General features: G+C 43.8%; 1 protein-coding gene across 1 annotated transcript in view; it reads right to left on the reverse strand.

Moving 5' to 3' along the window:
• LOC140199145 (H(+)/Cl(-) exchange transporter 4) overlaps positions 1-6558 on the reverse strand; it is a 117901-nt gene extending 111343 nt beyond the window's left edge. The window contains exon 1 of the mRNA XM_072260747.1: positions 6487-6558. The gene's annotated coding sequence lies outside the window, so the exon portion shown is untranslated. The remainder of the gene's footprint in view (positions 1-6486) is intronic.
• Between the last annotated feature and the right edge of the window lie 10169 nt (positions 6559-16727).

A 16727-nucleotide genomic window follows, 5' to 3' on the forward strand; every position in this document is an offset into this window, starting at 1 on the left:
TGGCTATTTCATTTGCTTCAAAATACTGCTCAATCTGCTCAGTATATATGAGCCAGTTATCTGTTATGCAATTGAACACATCTATATTTCCAATGTAGCCAACCATTTCTGCTCTTTGATTATTATTTTTAGCTATTATTACGTGGTAATTAACCCACAAACTCATCTGTTGTCTGCCTTTTTCTTAAACTCAACCATCCCTAAGAAAGCGCACTGCACTTTTTAAAAAACTCAAATGTCTTGCTGCGCTTCAATGGCTAGGTAGTCATCTCAGGTTCATTTAAAACTACTTTGTCACCACTGTTTTATTTTGTAATTCCAAAACATTAAACTAATTAAAAGAAACCCGCAGAGCTGAGATAACTCATGTTTGCTAATTTCATTTTTACTTAAAGTGAGGTGCACATGTATGATGTGTCAGCATAATCATGTATGCCATTTACATACTTTTACATATAACCTGCAATGTTACTCAAATATTACAGTACTGAAATATTAAATACACAACAGAAAGCACTTCATCCAGATGTGCTACATCTTGGTATGTTAATTGCTCTGCCTAAGACAGAAAGAAGTATTGAGAGTTGTGGACAGAGCTCAGCACATCACAAAAACCAGAGTCTCCTCCATTGACTCTGCCTACACTTCCCTCAGCCCCAGTAAAACAGCCAGCATAATCAAAGATCCCTCCCATGCAGTCATTCTCTGTACTCCGTCTGGTCGAATACACAAAAGCTTGAAAACACAACTTCCATCCTGCTGTTATAAGATACTTGAATGGATGGACCTCTTGTACGATAAAGATGAAGGCTGAACCACACAATCTAACTGATCATGACCCTTGCACCTTATTGTCTATCTGACCTATACTATCCACCCTATACCAGGCTCACCCCCATATCCCAGAGTTGTAGAGTTTGGCAGGTGCAGGTGCGTGGTAGAGTCCATGGAATTTGGGGGAGGAGGGGGGGGATGGCGTGGAGGTCAATATTGTCAATGTAGGGAGAATATAATGTATTTAGTGCCAGATTAGTGCAAGTATAGAGATGGATGCTCAGCATTGGACTGAATGGGTTTTAGGACCTGTGTCTGTGCTGTATGTCTCTCGGATATGGGGGCTGAAGGGACTGAAGACAAGGTGACATTAAAGGGAACATCCTGATTGTGGGAGCAGGGGGAGAAAATGGGTGAGAAATGCAGCAGGAATATTGGAGGAGAATCCCTGAAGGGGAATGAAGGGGGACAGCATTGACCTTCCTAATGAAGGTTCCCTTTCCACAGACCCTGCCTGGCCTGCTAAGAGTTTCCAACATTCTCTATTTCTGATTTCCTATGTGCAGTTTTTCAATAACCTGTTTTCCAGCTTATAGTGAGAAGTGGAATGACTGGCTGCTAATGGAATTCAGGTATCTGATAAGTAGCAATTAATATTCATATCACAAAAGTACCAGGTGATGACTATCTCTATCGACACAGTCAAACAGTTCAATTGCAGTCAGCACTATACACATGGTATAGGATTTTCTTGTTCTCTGTAATCTTGGACAGGGAGGGGGTCACTATTAACTGGAAACTCTAATGAATCTGCCCCAATATACCAAGTTTATGGGAACAGATCAGAGGGTATACAATGGCTAATGGCTCACTTCCTAATATAACCTCTCCTCCACCTACCAGATACTAGTCAGGCATGGGATGGAATATACTACTGGTGCAAATGTTGTCTGCAATAGTGAAACTCCAACAACGTTCAGATGTTCGACTCCATCCGTGATAACAACACCCATTTGCTCAGTGCCCTATCCATCTCTCCACCACTGGCGCACTAGACTAGAGTTCACCATTTACAAAACCCAGTTACTTCCCTAGGTAGCGTGACCCTACCAGCAAGGACAGCAGGTATGTGGAAGCACCACCACCTGCAGGTTCCTTCCATGCCTCAGCTATCCTGCATGGCTGTGTCTAGATCTGCTGACTCTGGGAAAACCTTCACCAGAACTGCAATCATTCAATGTGTCTTACCACCAGCATGTTGGAACATTAGAGATGGAAAGTAAATAATTCCTAAACTCTCAAAAGCAAATAGGAAAAAGTAAAACAAAATAAGATTTTCTTAAACCCGAAAGATTCAGCAGATGTTTGAAATCCTGAGCAACACACATAAAATGCTGGAGGAACACGGCAGCCCAGGCAGCATCTGTGGAGGGGCATGAACTATTGACATTTCAGACAAAGATCGCTCTTCAGGACTGGAAAGGAAAGGGGAAGGAGCCAGAATAAGAAGGTGGAGGGAGGCAAAAGAGTACAAGCTGGCAGGTCACTCAACCCAACCCACTCTCCAGCTGGAATGGATTATTATTCTCCCCAGAAAAGCCATGGCTGCAACAACAGAGAATGTCAAACACACTTAATAGACTAGGCAGCATCCTGAGAAAGAACAACAGAGATGGTGCCCAAGGTCGTAGACTTTTCATCACAGGAAAGAATCATCCTGAAACATTAGCTCCATTTGTCTTTCCGCAGATGCTCTCTGAGTATTTGCAGCACTTTGCTTATATTTGATCCCCCACATCTGCAGTTCTTTTTGATTTTCATTGAATACCATGTGCCTATTTAATATTCCTAGGGGTAACTTAGAAAGATGGTTCAGTTACAGGCCCCTTCGCAGTGACGAAAGCCATCGTAACACATCCTTTCTGATTAACTCTAGAGTTAATCCATTGCTCTATTGATCCAGACCAGGATTGCACACTTCACAAGGCCAAGGCCATTGGGAACTTTGGATCCAATGGTACCTACAGCTGGCACTGCTGGCACCAACACTACGAAGGAACCTGATTTACAAAGACGAATTGGACCTATGCAGTGGGTCTCTCAAAATAAATCATTTGTTTAAAAAAAAATAAGGATTGTCACGAAAAGGTGAAGTTCCTGATTGCCCTGTGAGTCACACTGTTCAATGTACATCTAACAGAGTTACATTCCACTCACATCCCCCATATGGGCCCGGGCTATGCCTACGTCCATGCTTCAGACCATTCCTCACAGGATTGATGACTCTGTTGCCATACAGAACTCCAGTGCTTCATCACCTGTGCTGACAGCTTCTACCCTGCTCTCACCTTTCCACGCTCCACCCCTGGACTTTCCCTTCCCTTTCCCAACCCTCCCACTCTATCCCCATCTCAGAGATGGGTTGTTATTGACCAAGTTCAAAATCAGCCACTTCTCTTCAACTGGTATCTACTGGCCCAACCCCAATCACTATGCTTTCAGAAGCCTCTGAGCACTTTGCACTACAATGGACTTTGTTTTTATTGTTCTAATTGTGTTCTTTCTTATAAACATTGTACATAATTTGTGCTTTTCTTGTGAATGTTGTGTACCTGGTGCTCATGATGCTGCTCCAAGTGAGTTTTTCATCGCACCTGTGCATACATGCCGTGTGTATATGCGGGCTTTGAGTTTGACCCTGCAATCTTCTACAGATAAACTGATTATGCCCCAATCCACTCTGCTTCTTGCAAGCACTCCATTCCACTTCCACAGTTTCTCCAGCACCATCATCGTTGTTCTATCAGAAACTTAGGAAAAGCAGGAAGAGGACATTCAGCCCTTCGAGGTTGATCTGCTTTCCTGACTACCTCACTCAGCACCGTAGTCCTGAGCACTCTGTGTATCCCTTGAATATCATTTCTGTTGGGAAATGTATCTACCTCCTTATTGAATACATCCAGCCATCCAGCCATCAATGAATACATCCATTGATTTACCACTCTCTGAATGACGAAAAGTCTCCTCACTTCAGTCTTAAAACATTTGCCCTTAACATGAGACTAGCCTCTGGTTCTAGAATCCAGGCCATGTCTCTATAACTCTGTCAGACTTCTGTATGTTTTAATTAGATCCCTTCTCATTCTTCTCATCTCTGGCGAACACAAATCTAGTCCGCACAATCTTTCCTCATACAGCAGTCCCACCATCCCTCTGGTGAACCACCATTGCCCTCCCTTGAAATCAAGTACAGTATATCCTTCCATGAGTAAGCAGACATAAACAACACACTATACTCCAGATGGGATACACTAAGACTGTATATAATTGTAGCAAGTTAGCTTTTCTCCTTTACCCAAAACTCTTGCAATAAAGGGCAACGTATCATTTTCCTTCTTAACTGCATGATTGCTTTCAGCAACTAATGCACATAAATACCGAGGTCCGTTTGTACATTAACATTTTGCAATCCAATGCCATCTAAGATAATGCAGCATCTTTCTGTTTTCCTACCAAAATGCGTAATTTCACAATTATTCACATCTGCTGTAACTTTTTCCACTTTCTCAATATGTCAAGGCCACCTCAGATCCTCTGATTTCACTGGTGTTTCCCAGGTGTTCTTTGTAATAGACACTCGCACTTTCCAAATAGTGATGCTAACCTGACTGGTTTGTACTTCAAGATTCAAGTTTATTTACCACATGTACATCGAAACAAACAGTGAAAGGCATTGTCACATTATCAACCAAGGATGCACTGGGGGCAGCCTGCAAGAGTCACCACACATTCTGGCAGCATGATGTTCTTCTCAATACTTCTCTGTTTTCCCTCTCCCTCCCTTTGCTTTATGAAGTAGGAATGAACAAAAGACACAAGAGATTCTGAAGTTTCTGGAAATATTGAGCAACACACACAAGACACTCGAGGAAGTCAGCAGGTCATCTATGGGTGAAAAGGAGCAGTAGATATTTTGGGCCAAGGCTCTTCATGAGGTCCTAATGTGCCTTCCCTTCACAATAGCTTCACGCAGGTCTCTCAGATACACCTCTTCCATTTCCCATGTTTCTGCTGCCCTCTCGGTCAGAGCAAGGATTCCCCTTGTCTCCAATCTCCACCCATGTGAACCTCCACATTTAATGAATCACCCTCCACAATCTCTGCCACATCCACTGTGACATATCCTCATGAGACACATCTTCCCCTCCACTCCTGGCATTCTAAAGGGAGCCTTCTCTTTGCAATACTTTGATTCACTCTTCCATCTCCACCTACACCCATTCACCCTCTCGTGGCAACCAGCCACTCTCTCAACTCATCCCTTCCTGACAACTAGGGGGGCCAGATACCTGTACCAAATGAAGGAGTGATTTACTTGTCAGTCCTTCCAATCTGGTGAGCTGCATTCAGTACCCAAGATGAAGTCACTACACTGGAGAAACCAAATCCAGACTTGGCGACCACTCTGGCTGAGCCCACATGACTGGCCCCGAGCTCCCTGTTGCTATTCACTTTAATTCTCCGCATATGGCCTCCTACACCTTGCCAGTGAAGCCAAGCGCTACATCTTCTGACAAGGCACTTCCCAACCCTCTGAACTCAATAGCACTTCAGATGACCAGTCTTTCAAGTTTGTAATATTAACTCTGTTTTCATCTCTTTACAGATACTAATTGACCTTTTGGGGATTTCTAGCATTCTCTTTTATTTCAGATTTCCAGATTTGTATTTCACAGTTCCAATACCATTTTCTCTTCCTCTCTCCACTTCCCTCATTAACATCCCAACAAGTCTTCACCACCCTCTCTCAGCAGGCACTTCTGCTTATATCAGTCAGTCTTACTTGGTCTGCCCTTCCCCTATCACAGACACTCCCTTCGTTCTCTCCACCTCTCACCTTCTCCAAAACTTTAACTACATTTGATGTCAAATGTTTTCCGCTTCTTCTGTAAAACATTAATTCTGCTCCTCTCTCCACAGGTGCTGCCTGACCTGCCCACTGCTCTAGTAATTTCTATGGTTGTTTATTTATTTATTTACTGAGATACAGTGTGGAATAGACCCTTCTAGCCCCTTGAGATGTGCCACCGAGCAATGCCCAATTTAATCCTAGCCTGATCACAGGACAATTTACAATGGCCAATTAACCTACCATTTATTAGGATTTCCTTCCTTGCCCCTCCGTGACACAGGGGAAATTGATCTTCGTTCACTGGCATCCTCCGTGAATAACTTGTGAGCCCTTTCCATTCCACTAACCGACAGCCTTGTTAAATTTCCTGTTTTGATTTCACTTTCTTCGCGCAGTGAGTAATCGTATATTAGCTAGTCAGAAATCACACAGTAATTATACCATAACTGATCAAAATGCTTAAATGGCGGAGGGAAGGGGGATGGAGTGGGGTGAGGAAGGAAATCTCACAGAATCCTAAAGACAGCCAGCTGCTGATTTTTTTTCTTTTACTGCAGTCTGCAGTCAGCCATCTGTTGTCAACAATGCAGCCTCACACAGGGCATTGACCGTAATGCATTATAACTCTTAGCTAAACCCCTTTAAAAATGCAAATTACTGGTATCCCAACTCCATTTAATTCCATCACCGCTCAACAGAGCAGTCGGTGATATCACTTAAGTAGACTCTATCAGCATTCGTTACTATTCAGCCAGCTGAGGCATAGAATTTTCTGACCTGTGCCACACATCTCTTCCTACCTGTACTCTTGCACAATCTACTGCAGACTGACAGCCTCTCCTGCCATCCTTCCAGGGAACAGCTGAGAAAAGCAGTGATGTCACCAACAGGAAGGAGTAATGATCACATGACTGGGTGTTGAGATGTCAGATCCAGGAATAGGTCTGGGCACTCTGCTCAAGGAATTCTATCAGACTGCTGCTGTTACAAAATTCACTCCTTTCAAACAAAAATTCTGAGGAAAAAATAATTTGTGAAAAGAAAACAAGACTTGGAAAAGAAATATAAATTTAGGAGATACTTCTTTCCAGTCATCAGCCAGTATTAAACTCATTATTAGATAATTAGAATGTAAGAATGCTAACATAGTTAATTTAATTATATTCTGTAGAAGATTGAATGCTGTGGTCTTCATATCTTACTTCCGCAGTCTATGAGGATATCTATTTTTTTTCTCCAAAACAAACAACTCAGTAAAATGACTTAAGACTTTTTCCAGACCAGCAGGTCACACAAACTAGAGGAGCATAAAGGAAGGAGAAATTATCTGTCATTATTGATCAGGTACAGTTAGCTGACCAGCATGTAGGTCATAATTCTGAGACTCGGGTTGTTTCAGTGGACCTGAATGCTGTGTGAACCAGAGTCCAGTACTCCTGACGAGCTCAGGTAGGCCAGTGGAACCAAGAGGGAGCTATGAAACAAGTCAATATTCTGCTCCAAAATTGCAGTGGCAAAGTCTGCGGATAAAGTGCGCTTGCTTCTTTATGTCTATCACGGTGATGTAGGTGGCCAATGGAAGATTATCCTTGATGGCTATCATGGTGATGTAGGTGGCCAATGGAGGATGATTCTTGATGGCTTTCGTGGTGATGTAGGTGGCCAATGGAGGATGATTCTTGATGGCTATCATGGTGATGTAGGTGGTCAATTGAGGATGATACTTGATTGCTATCATGGCACTATAGATGGCCAGAGGAGGTTGATTCTTGATGGTTATCATGGTGATGTGGGTGGCCAATGGAGGATGATTCTTGATGGCTGTCATGGTGATGTAGTTGGCTAATGGAGGATCATTCTTGGTGTACTCTAGCCAGCAGATCTGGATTTGTTCCCGTGGTTACCAGTATCCAAAGGCTTTCCTCATCCAGCATGAAGTTGCATTCACACTTCACGTGGCCTACTCCTAACCAGAACTCTATAGTGGGTCTGGCCAATCAAGCACTAGTTCATTCCATTCTCTGATTCTGGATACCTCTGCTATTTAAATCATCTTTACGTGACTTGGCTCTCCAGGCTACTTCATGAGGAAGCTATTGGTCAATCAGATTGATGTGGGCTTTCAAGTCAGTTACAGACAGAAAGATTCCTTCCCAGAATGACATCAGTGAAGCAGTTGCAATCTTCTGGCAGTCCAACATTATTATTTCCAAGTCCTGCTTTCAGGTTTTCTTTTAAAGCCAGAATAAAATCCACAGCTAAAGTAGCATTTTAATTTGAATTCATCAGAATTAACAGATCTGAGAGCCACCTCCACAAGTCCTGTCCAGACCTTCCCTCCCTTCTGTGCTGCCACCATCACAACTTTCTATCACTGGCCTTTGTCTTTAAGTCAGTGCTGGTGAGCCTGACTCTTATTAGTGGGGGACAGTAGATTTGTGTACCAATAGGAGCCAATTTAAATCCACTCTATAATGTCAGTGATCCTGTGGCCATTATAAATGGCCCTGGGAAAAGCAATTACATAGCTGGTGCTACCCCACCATGCTCCCATCCCAACCTCCCCAGAAATTTTTTAGAATCTGAAACACACTGCCTGAAAAGATGGTGGGGTCAGATACTCTCACAACATTTAAAGTTCTAAGTACATTTATTATCAAAGTATGTATACATTATACGACTTTGAGATTCATCTCCTTGCAGGCAGCCACAGAAGAAACCCAAAAGAACTCATTAAAAAAAGAAGACCGTCAGACATCCAACGTGCAGAGAACAAAAGACAAATTGTGCGCACAATAAAAGTGGGCAAATAGCATTTAGAATGGAAGTGAGACCACAGACACGAAGCCCGTCATCACTGCAGCCCGTGCAGGCCACAGCCACAGTTCAGCACAGAGCCAAGTAAACGTCGTGGAGCAGTGAGCAGAACCGGCCTAACGCTCGCCTCTGGTCCTGGCACCCTGTCTGTTCAATCTTAACGAATATCCAGGTGAGTACTTGAATCACCAAGGTCTTGAAAACTAAGGTCTAGGTGCTAGGTGGGCACGTGGCCAAGTGGTTAAGGCATTGGACTAGTGACCTGAAGGTTGTGAGTTTGAGCCCCAGCCAAGACAACGTATTGTGTCCTTCAGCAAGGCACTTAATCACACATTTCTTTGCGTGACGCTGGTGCCAAGCTGTATGGGTCCTTGGACAACATTGGTGTCATGGAGAGGGGAGACTTGCAGCATGGGTAACTGCTGGTCTTCTATACAACCTTGCCCAGACGCAGATCCATGGTCTTGCAAGACTAACGGATGCCTTTACTTTTACTTAGGTGCTGGTAAATAGGTTTAGTATAGATGGGTTGGCATGAATATGGTGGGCCAAAGACCTTATATGATCATATGACTTTTATAATAGTCACATTGCCAGAGTCCTGCGGGTTGGATCACTCTTTTCACGTGAAGTTGTAAAGTCCCTGAGCAATAATTAGCTTGAGTGCTGGCTTTTCAGGTCCGTCCCAAACTGGCCTGACAACCTTTGCTGCTGTCGTCAAAGTTCTGTGAATGGATTTTTAATGTGTTGACCAAAACTTGTTTCCATGGCAAAACCTTTAGCAAATATCTTCAGCCTGGCAGAGCACCTGCCTTCAGTCCACAGGGGTGACCCTGAGCTTCCACTTTAATGCACTATCTCTTTTCACTCTGTGTGTGGCCACCCGCTCTGTTACAAAGGGGCCCCCACCCAAGTTTGTCTTGGATCTGGGCACGGCGCAGTCAGCACACTCAGTATCGAATTCTCCAAATTTACATGACTTGATCTCTTTATCCTGTTTAATTTGTTATTGTATTTATAGGTACCATGCGGTAACAGGCCCTTCTGGCCTATTTCATCCATGTGACCAATTAACCTAATAACCTGTCCGTCTTGGGGATGTGGGAGGGAAGGAGAGCAGAGCACCTGGAGGGAACCCATGTCGTCATGGAAAGAGTGTAAAAACCCAGATGAATTGAACGCGAGTCACTGGTGCTGTAATGGCGTTATGCTAACCACCACATTACCGTTTGTAACTCTTTCTGTCAGCTATCCCACTCTTCCTTTCTCTTTCAGTGTACATCCTGGCTCGCTGGGCATGTCCTGGTGACTCAGATTTTACAAGATCACCGAGATTTAGTCATTTCATTTAGCCCTTCAGCCCATTTTGTCCGTGCTGATCAAGTTGCCTATCTGAGCTAGTCACATTTTCCAGCAGATGGCCCATAATCTCTAAACCTTTCAACTTTCTAAGTGCCCTTTAAATGTCATAATTATACCGTCTCCCCCAGCAGCTCATTGCATTCACTCACCAATCTGTGTGAAAATCTTTCTCTCAGTTTCCTTTCAAACCTTTCCCCTCTCACTTCAAACTTACACTTTCCAGTTTTGGATTCCGTTATCCTAGGGAAAAGACTTTGGTTGTTATTTTATCCATGTCCCTAATTACTTTATACACCTCTGTAAGGTTAACCTCAGCCTCCCATGCTCCAGGGAAAAAAGCCCTAGCCTCTCCTCATAACTCAGATCAGCTAGTCCCAGGAACATCCTTGTAATGCGCTGAAGGATCACAACCTGAAACCTCAGCTGGATATTTTCCTCCATAGGTGCTGCCTGACCTGCTGTGTTGCTTTGGCACTTTGTGTGTTGCTCCAGTAACGTCCTCAGAATTTTTTTCACACCATTCCAGTTTAATGACATCCTTCCTATAGATAGCATGGTGACCAGAAATGCATTCACAACTCCAAATGTGGCCTTACCAATGTCTTGTATAACTGGAACAACTGTATTCAGTATTTTGACTGACAAAGGCAAGTGTGCTAAAAGCCTTCTTTACTATGCTGTATACACCGTTAGCAACATGTTACACAGATATCCAAGCTAAACTGCTTCTCCATGGGTGCATTATTTCACCTTATTCTCTTTGTTCCACTGACTGCCTTTCCCCACCTTCACTGCTGCCTAGACTAACTCTTTCATTCTCCCAGTTCGAAGGCTCCCGGACCTGAAACGGTAACCATTTCTCTTTCTACAGATGCTGCCTAACCTGCCGAGATTGTCCAGCATTTTCTGCTTTCACCTCAGTCTTCCAGCTGCTCAAAACGATTTTAAATTTTATATATACAGGCTAGCTGGTGGTGTGATGGCATCATCACTGGACTTCGAGGCCGACAGTCCTGAGTTCGAATCTGACTGGGCCCCAACCTGAGCAGTAGCTGTATCTGTGCGGAAGAAAGGTCTCGCAATCTACTTCCGTATCTTGCCATGAAAGCCCTGTGGACAACTACACTCTCCATAGGGTCACCATGCGTTGACAGCAACTCGACAGCACACAGCAACAACAATATATTTCTTGAAGGCACTTGGATTCCAGCAGACTAGGTAATGCACTTCAAATTCCAGACAAGCATGTTACACCTTGATAAAGTCATGATTAAAACTGTGAATAGCACTCAGTAACTAACATAATTTTGTTGCAGGAGTGATAACATTGGTTCTGCCATGAATTCTATAGGGCCCTTTTGCAGAGATCCTTTGAATGTTTTTGCGGATCAGACATTAAAAAACATCCCAAGTTGAACTGAGCACTTTCTAGACAAGTTGAGGTGAGGCCTTGCTCCCCACTTCCTGAGTATAGGCCACATCATCATCCCAAGGAACTTCTCCACATTTCAGCTCTGGCCAGCATGACCAGTTTTTATGCACATCTTTCTATTCAATGCAAGCTCCCCTCAGCCACTTGGGAAAAAAAAGCATCTCAATTTTTTACACTTAGTGCCTTGACTCCAGCCCAGGTGTCTGGACCACTGACTCTAACAAAATCACAAAGCTCCCATTCCAAGATCACTAAAAATAAACCAGAAAGGTCCATGCTGAACTGAGAATTTCCCCAGCCATCTCCATCAAATCATCCGGGGCGCAGAATGCACCTTCCTGAACCAGATGAGCAGGGCACAATGGTGCAGCCAGTAGAGTTGCTACCTCTCAGCTCCAGGAGCCTGGTCTCCATCTGACCTTGTGTGGAGTTTGCGTGTTCTTCCTGTGACTGTGTGGGTTTCCTCTGGGTGCTCTGGCTTCCTCTCAACCCCAGAGTGGTGGTAGGATCTGGGGAGTGTGGGGTGAACAAAATGGGGAAGTGTGAATGGTAGACACAGACTCAGAGATTCCAAGTGCCTGTTTCTGTTCAGTGTTTCTCTATCTCTAGCAACGAAAAGACAACTGAACAGTATCAAAGGTGGGTTAATATGCTTAAATATGTAATTCACTAGAACAGAGAGCAAATAATTCATGATCAATATGTACAGAACTTTTAGGCTGCAGAAAATACATTTTTGTAAACCTTTCTGAAATATTGGAATATCTGCGTATGGCACAGATTAATCAGGCATTGGCAAAGGTGAAGAGTCTATGATAAATATGCTGAAATACTATTTTTGTTTGATCAGAGAAAAATTAACAGTTGAAGAGTGTATATTTATAGTGAGTTGGTAGTTCTCACTACCAAATCCAGACTAACTCCTTCCCAGAATATGGAGGGATCCGGATCCAGGAAGAAAGTTGCATAAGATCTTGCCACAGTTTTCCAGAATTGGAATCAGATGAAATTATCATTGACATATGATGTGAAATTTGTTGTTTTGTGCCAGTGGCACAGTGCAAAGACATAAAAATCAATAAATTTCAAAAAAATAAATAAATAGTATAAAGATGGTATAAAGACCATGGTTCATGGTCTGTTCAGAAATCTGATGGTGGAGGGGAAGAAGCTGTTCCTAAAATGTTGAGTGTGTGTCTTCAGACTCCTGTACCTCCTCGCCGAAGGTAAAAATGAGAACGGGGATGTACTTGATGGTGAAGATACTTAATGATGGTGGGCAGGGTTGTACCCATGACTGGGTCTACAACTCTCTGCAGCCTCTTGCAATCCTGTGCATTTGTAGGCTCTTCTCCAGGCTAAGATGTAACCACGCAGAACACTCTCCACCATACACCTACAGAAATCTGTAAGAGTCCTTGCTGACGTACCAAATCTCCTCAACTTCCTAAGGCAGTAGAGCTGGTGGCATGCCTCCTTTGGGATTGCATCAATGTGTTCAGTCCAGACTAGATCCTCTGAGATGTTGACGCCCGGGAACTTGAGGCCACTCACCCTTTCCACTGCTGACTCTGAATGAGGTCTGGGCCATGATCTCCCAACTTCCCCCTCTTGAGGTCCACAGTTGTTTGGTCTTGCTGAGGTTGTTATTGCAAGAGCACTCAACCAGCTGAGCTATCTCAATCCTGTACACTTCTGTCACCATCTGAGGTCTTACCCACAACAGTGGTGTCATCAGCAAGTCCATTTTATTTATTTATTTAGTAATACAATGCAGAGTAGGATCTTCTGGCCCTTCGAGCCACACTCTCCCAGCAACCCCCCAACAAACCCAAGTAACCCTAGCATAATCGTGGGACAATTTACAAAGACCAATCAGCCCAGCCATTAGGTCGTTGGACTGTGGGAGGGAACTGGAGGACCTGGAGAAAACCTACGCATCCCACAGGGTGGTCATACAGAGATTCCTACAGAACAATGCCAGATTTGAACTTTGAATTCTGGAATGCCCCAAACTGTATATTGTATCATTTCTTAATGCATGCATTACTAAATGACAATAAAAGAGGACTGCGTGTCCTATTATTCTAAAAAAAACTGTAATGGCGTCGCGCCCCATTACAAATTACGTTCAAGTTGTGCCCAGCCGCACAGTCGTGAACGTGCAGCAGAACGGTGGGTTAAGTACACATTCAGGCCCTCCTGTCCACAAAACTGTTGGGGACATCAAGCAATGACAGTGCATGTAGCTTAACATGAGTGGCGGGACGTTTCTAGAGATAATTACATGGGGCACCATTATGTTGATGGTCTCAGAAATGATGGGGATAGTCCACTGAAAGTGGGGTAAAAGATGAGAATATAGTGGAAGACAAGTAATACTCTATCCCAGGGGTCCCCAACCTTTTTTGTGCTGTGGACCGCTTTAATATTGACAATATTCTTGCGGACTGGCCGACCTGGGGGGGCGGGGGGGGAGGGGAAGGTTGCCAATGGACAAGAGTAGCAGTCAAAAAATACGTTGTGTTTACCCCGAGAAAGACTACAATGACCATGAAGTCTTGCGTGGACACCAGTGCGCATGCGTGACCTGCGCATGTGTGTACCTGCCGATGATATTCTCTACAAATCGTTTTTGGCGATTCTGTTCGGGGGGGGTGGTTAATCACGACCGGAATATTGGTAATAAGGGGCTAATACACTCAATTTCGTTTCTAAAAGGGTTTATCTAACGAATTTAATATTAAACACACAGCGCATATTTTCCTCGCATGAATATAGTGGTAAGTCAATCATCAGGGGAGGAGGGGGAGCTTGAAGTAAGTGTTGAAAGAACTTCCAGTAGAAGTGGTCGAGACAGGTTCAATATGATCATTTAAAGAAAAATTGGATAGGTATATGGACAGGAAAGGAATGGAGGGTTATGGGCTGAGTGCAGGTCGGTGGGACGAGGTGAGAGTAGCGTTCGGCACAGACTAGAAGGGCAGAGATGGCCTGTTTCCGTGCTGTAATTGTTATATGATTATATAAGTCAATAGCATCATAACATTTTAAGTAATGTTTGGATATTAAACGCACAGCACATATTTTCCCCGTATGAACATATAAAATCATTGCAACACACCAATATCGCTGAATCAGTGGGAGCCCTGGGCTTGTTTTCCTACAACGAGACTGTGCCATCGAGGGGTGATAGGAGACAGCGATACTCGAAGGAGGTTCCTTATGTCCAGTCTATTCCGCAATTTAGTTTTCGTTGCATTCATTGCAGAGATATGTTGGAAATGGAAGCAACGTTTTCAGTGCTTTCGTGGCTATCTCAGGATATTCAGCCTTGACTTTGATCCAGAATGCCGGCAGAGATGTTATGTCAAACATGCTTTTCAGCCTGCCATCATTTGCAAGCTCGAGGAGTTGATCTTCTTCCCGTGCTGACATAGATGACGCGCTGTTAATGACCTCGCGTGCGTTCAAGCTCAACAGTGGGCGTGACAGGGAATGAGGAAAGGTGCAGCTGACTCATATCGCCAAATCATATCGTTTCCTCGCGGACCGGTAGCGCATGCTCTGCGGCCCGGTACCGGTCCACGGCCCGGTGGTTGGGGACCGCTGCTCTATCCTTGTTCTGGGTGGGTGGGTGGAGCGGGGCTGCAAACACAAATGCAAGAGAAACTTATTACTTGGACATCATAGCCTTGCTGAGGGTCCCTTTTGGATCCCTGGGGAGGAAGACAAGAACCAGAGAAAGAAGAATCAATAAGGAAGGAACAGTACGGCATGGGCAATGTCAATATTGCTGTGATTTGCTGCAAGATTTGCAATCTGGTGATTGCGAGTGACTTGCAGTCAGTGATAAGCACCTGGCTCACAGGTCCACTGGCCATAACACCAGCAGGTAGAATTGAGAAAGTCAGAAGGAGGAGGTGGTCTCTTTCCCACCACCAGCCTGTCCCTTCAGCAACAGGATGTCATGCATTGGGTCTACCTAGTGTACTTTCTGTGGAAGGATGACACTTACTAAGCACCATCAAAGGAGAATGGATGAGATTCACATATACCATTCAAAAAGGGTTGCAAACGGTTTGCACAGTGTTAACCAGGTTTTGTTTTAGCAGCTCCAGGCAATTTCAAGCGATTTTTGTCAGTGTTGGTACCAAACTGAGTGTTCAAATGAGCCTTAAGACCTGTCACCTGATTTTGCCCTTTGGCTCAATCAGAATGGTAATCACACAGGAGTAATTACCATTTCCAGATCAGATTTGAACAAATTAATAGAAATTGCTATGATTGGTTAATAATGGATTATCAACTGGATCACACCACCTCCAATGTGGCAGAAAAGGCACAAGAGGGCGTGGATCCGAATCAGCGGATGATTTAAGAATGAGGGAAGAGCAAGAACTAGTTTCAAACTGCCTCCGATGAGTCAGCAGGGAGAGTAGGCATGATGAGCTATTTTACCTCTGGTTCCTTATAGTAAATAAATACCTGTAAAATGAAAACATTCATTGCCTATGTCTTTTCTGATTAAACTTTGGAATTTAATTCAATTATTTTCAAATTCTCCTCACAGAAGCAGCATTGTTTACTTGTTAGCCTAGATGATGGTTATACACGCTTTGGGATATTAGAATAACTGCTCCTACCTTTGCTTGCCAGCTGTACATTACAACTTCCACCAGATCATAGACAGGACCTGGCCCAGTTCATCCGGCCTCAATCCAGTACTGCTCAGATCAATTATAATGTTCCTATTGACAAGCAATTAGAGCTCAGCAAATGCAAAGATTGGCACATCCCAGGAGTCTAAAATTACTCCGGTGTTGAGCAAGGCCAGCCATTATTATTTTGGACTAGTGTTGTGAAAAGCTCCAATAAATAGGATGAAAAAGAAGGGCTGAACTGTTTAATAAGAGAAGGCAGAGCTGCGATCTGGAGGAGGTCTTTTAAATTTGGTATAAGCAGAGAGACAGGATGTGGGGTAGAGAATATAAATAAGAAATTCATGAGAAACTCCAGAGAGCAGTGAGAATGTGAGAATGTGGGACTTCAGACAAACAAGATTTAAGGGGAAAATTATACAAGCGTACTGGGAGAGAGAACAAGACTAGGTGTCGACTAGAAGTTTATTCTCTAGATAGTAGAAGATTCACCTCCTGATAGAGATCTATAAGATCATGAGGGAGGCACATACAGGGTGAAAGGTAAGTCTTCTTCCCAGGGAGGGGTGCTAAAATGAAGATCTGAAACAAGACAATGAAAACCGACACCAGGGGCACACGGAGTGTGGTGTGTATTTGGAATAAGCTGCCAGAAATAATGGTTGAGGTGGACACATTAGCAACACTTAAAAACCATCTAGCTAGGTACATGGATATGAGATGGTTGGAGGGCTCTGGACCAAGTGTGGACACATGGGGCTAGCTCACT

The sequence above is a fragment of the Mobula birostris genome, chromosome 6, assembly GCF_030028105.1.
Source record: "Mobula birostris isolate sMobBir1 chromosome 6, sMobBir1.hap1, whole genome shotgun sequence".
Classification (NCBI taxonomy): domain Eukaryota; kingdom Metazoa; phylum Chordata; class Chondrichthyes; order Myliobatiformes; family Myliobatidae; genus Mobula; species Mobula birostris.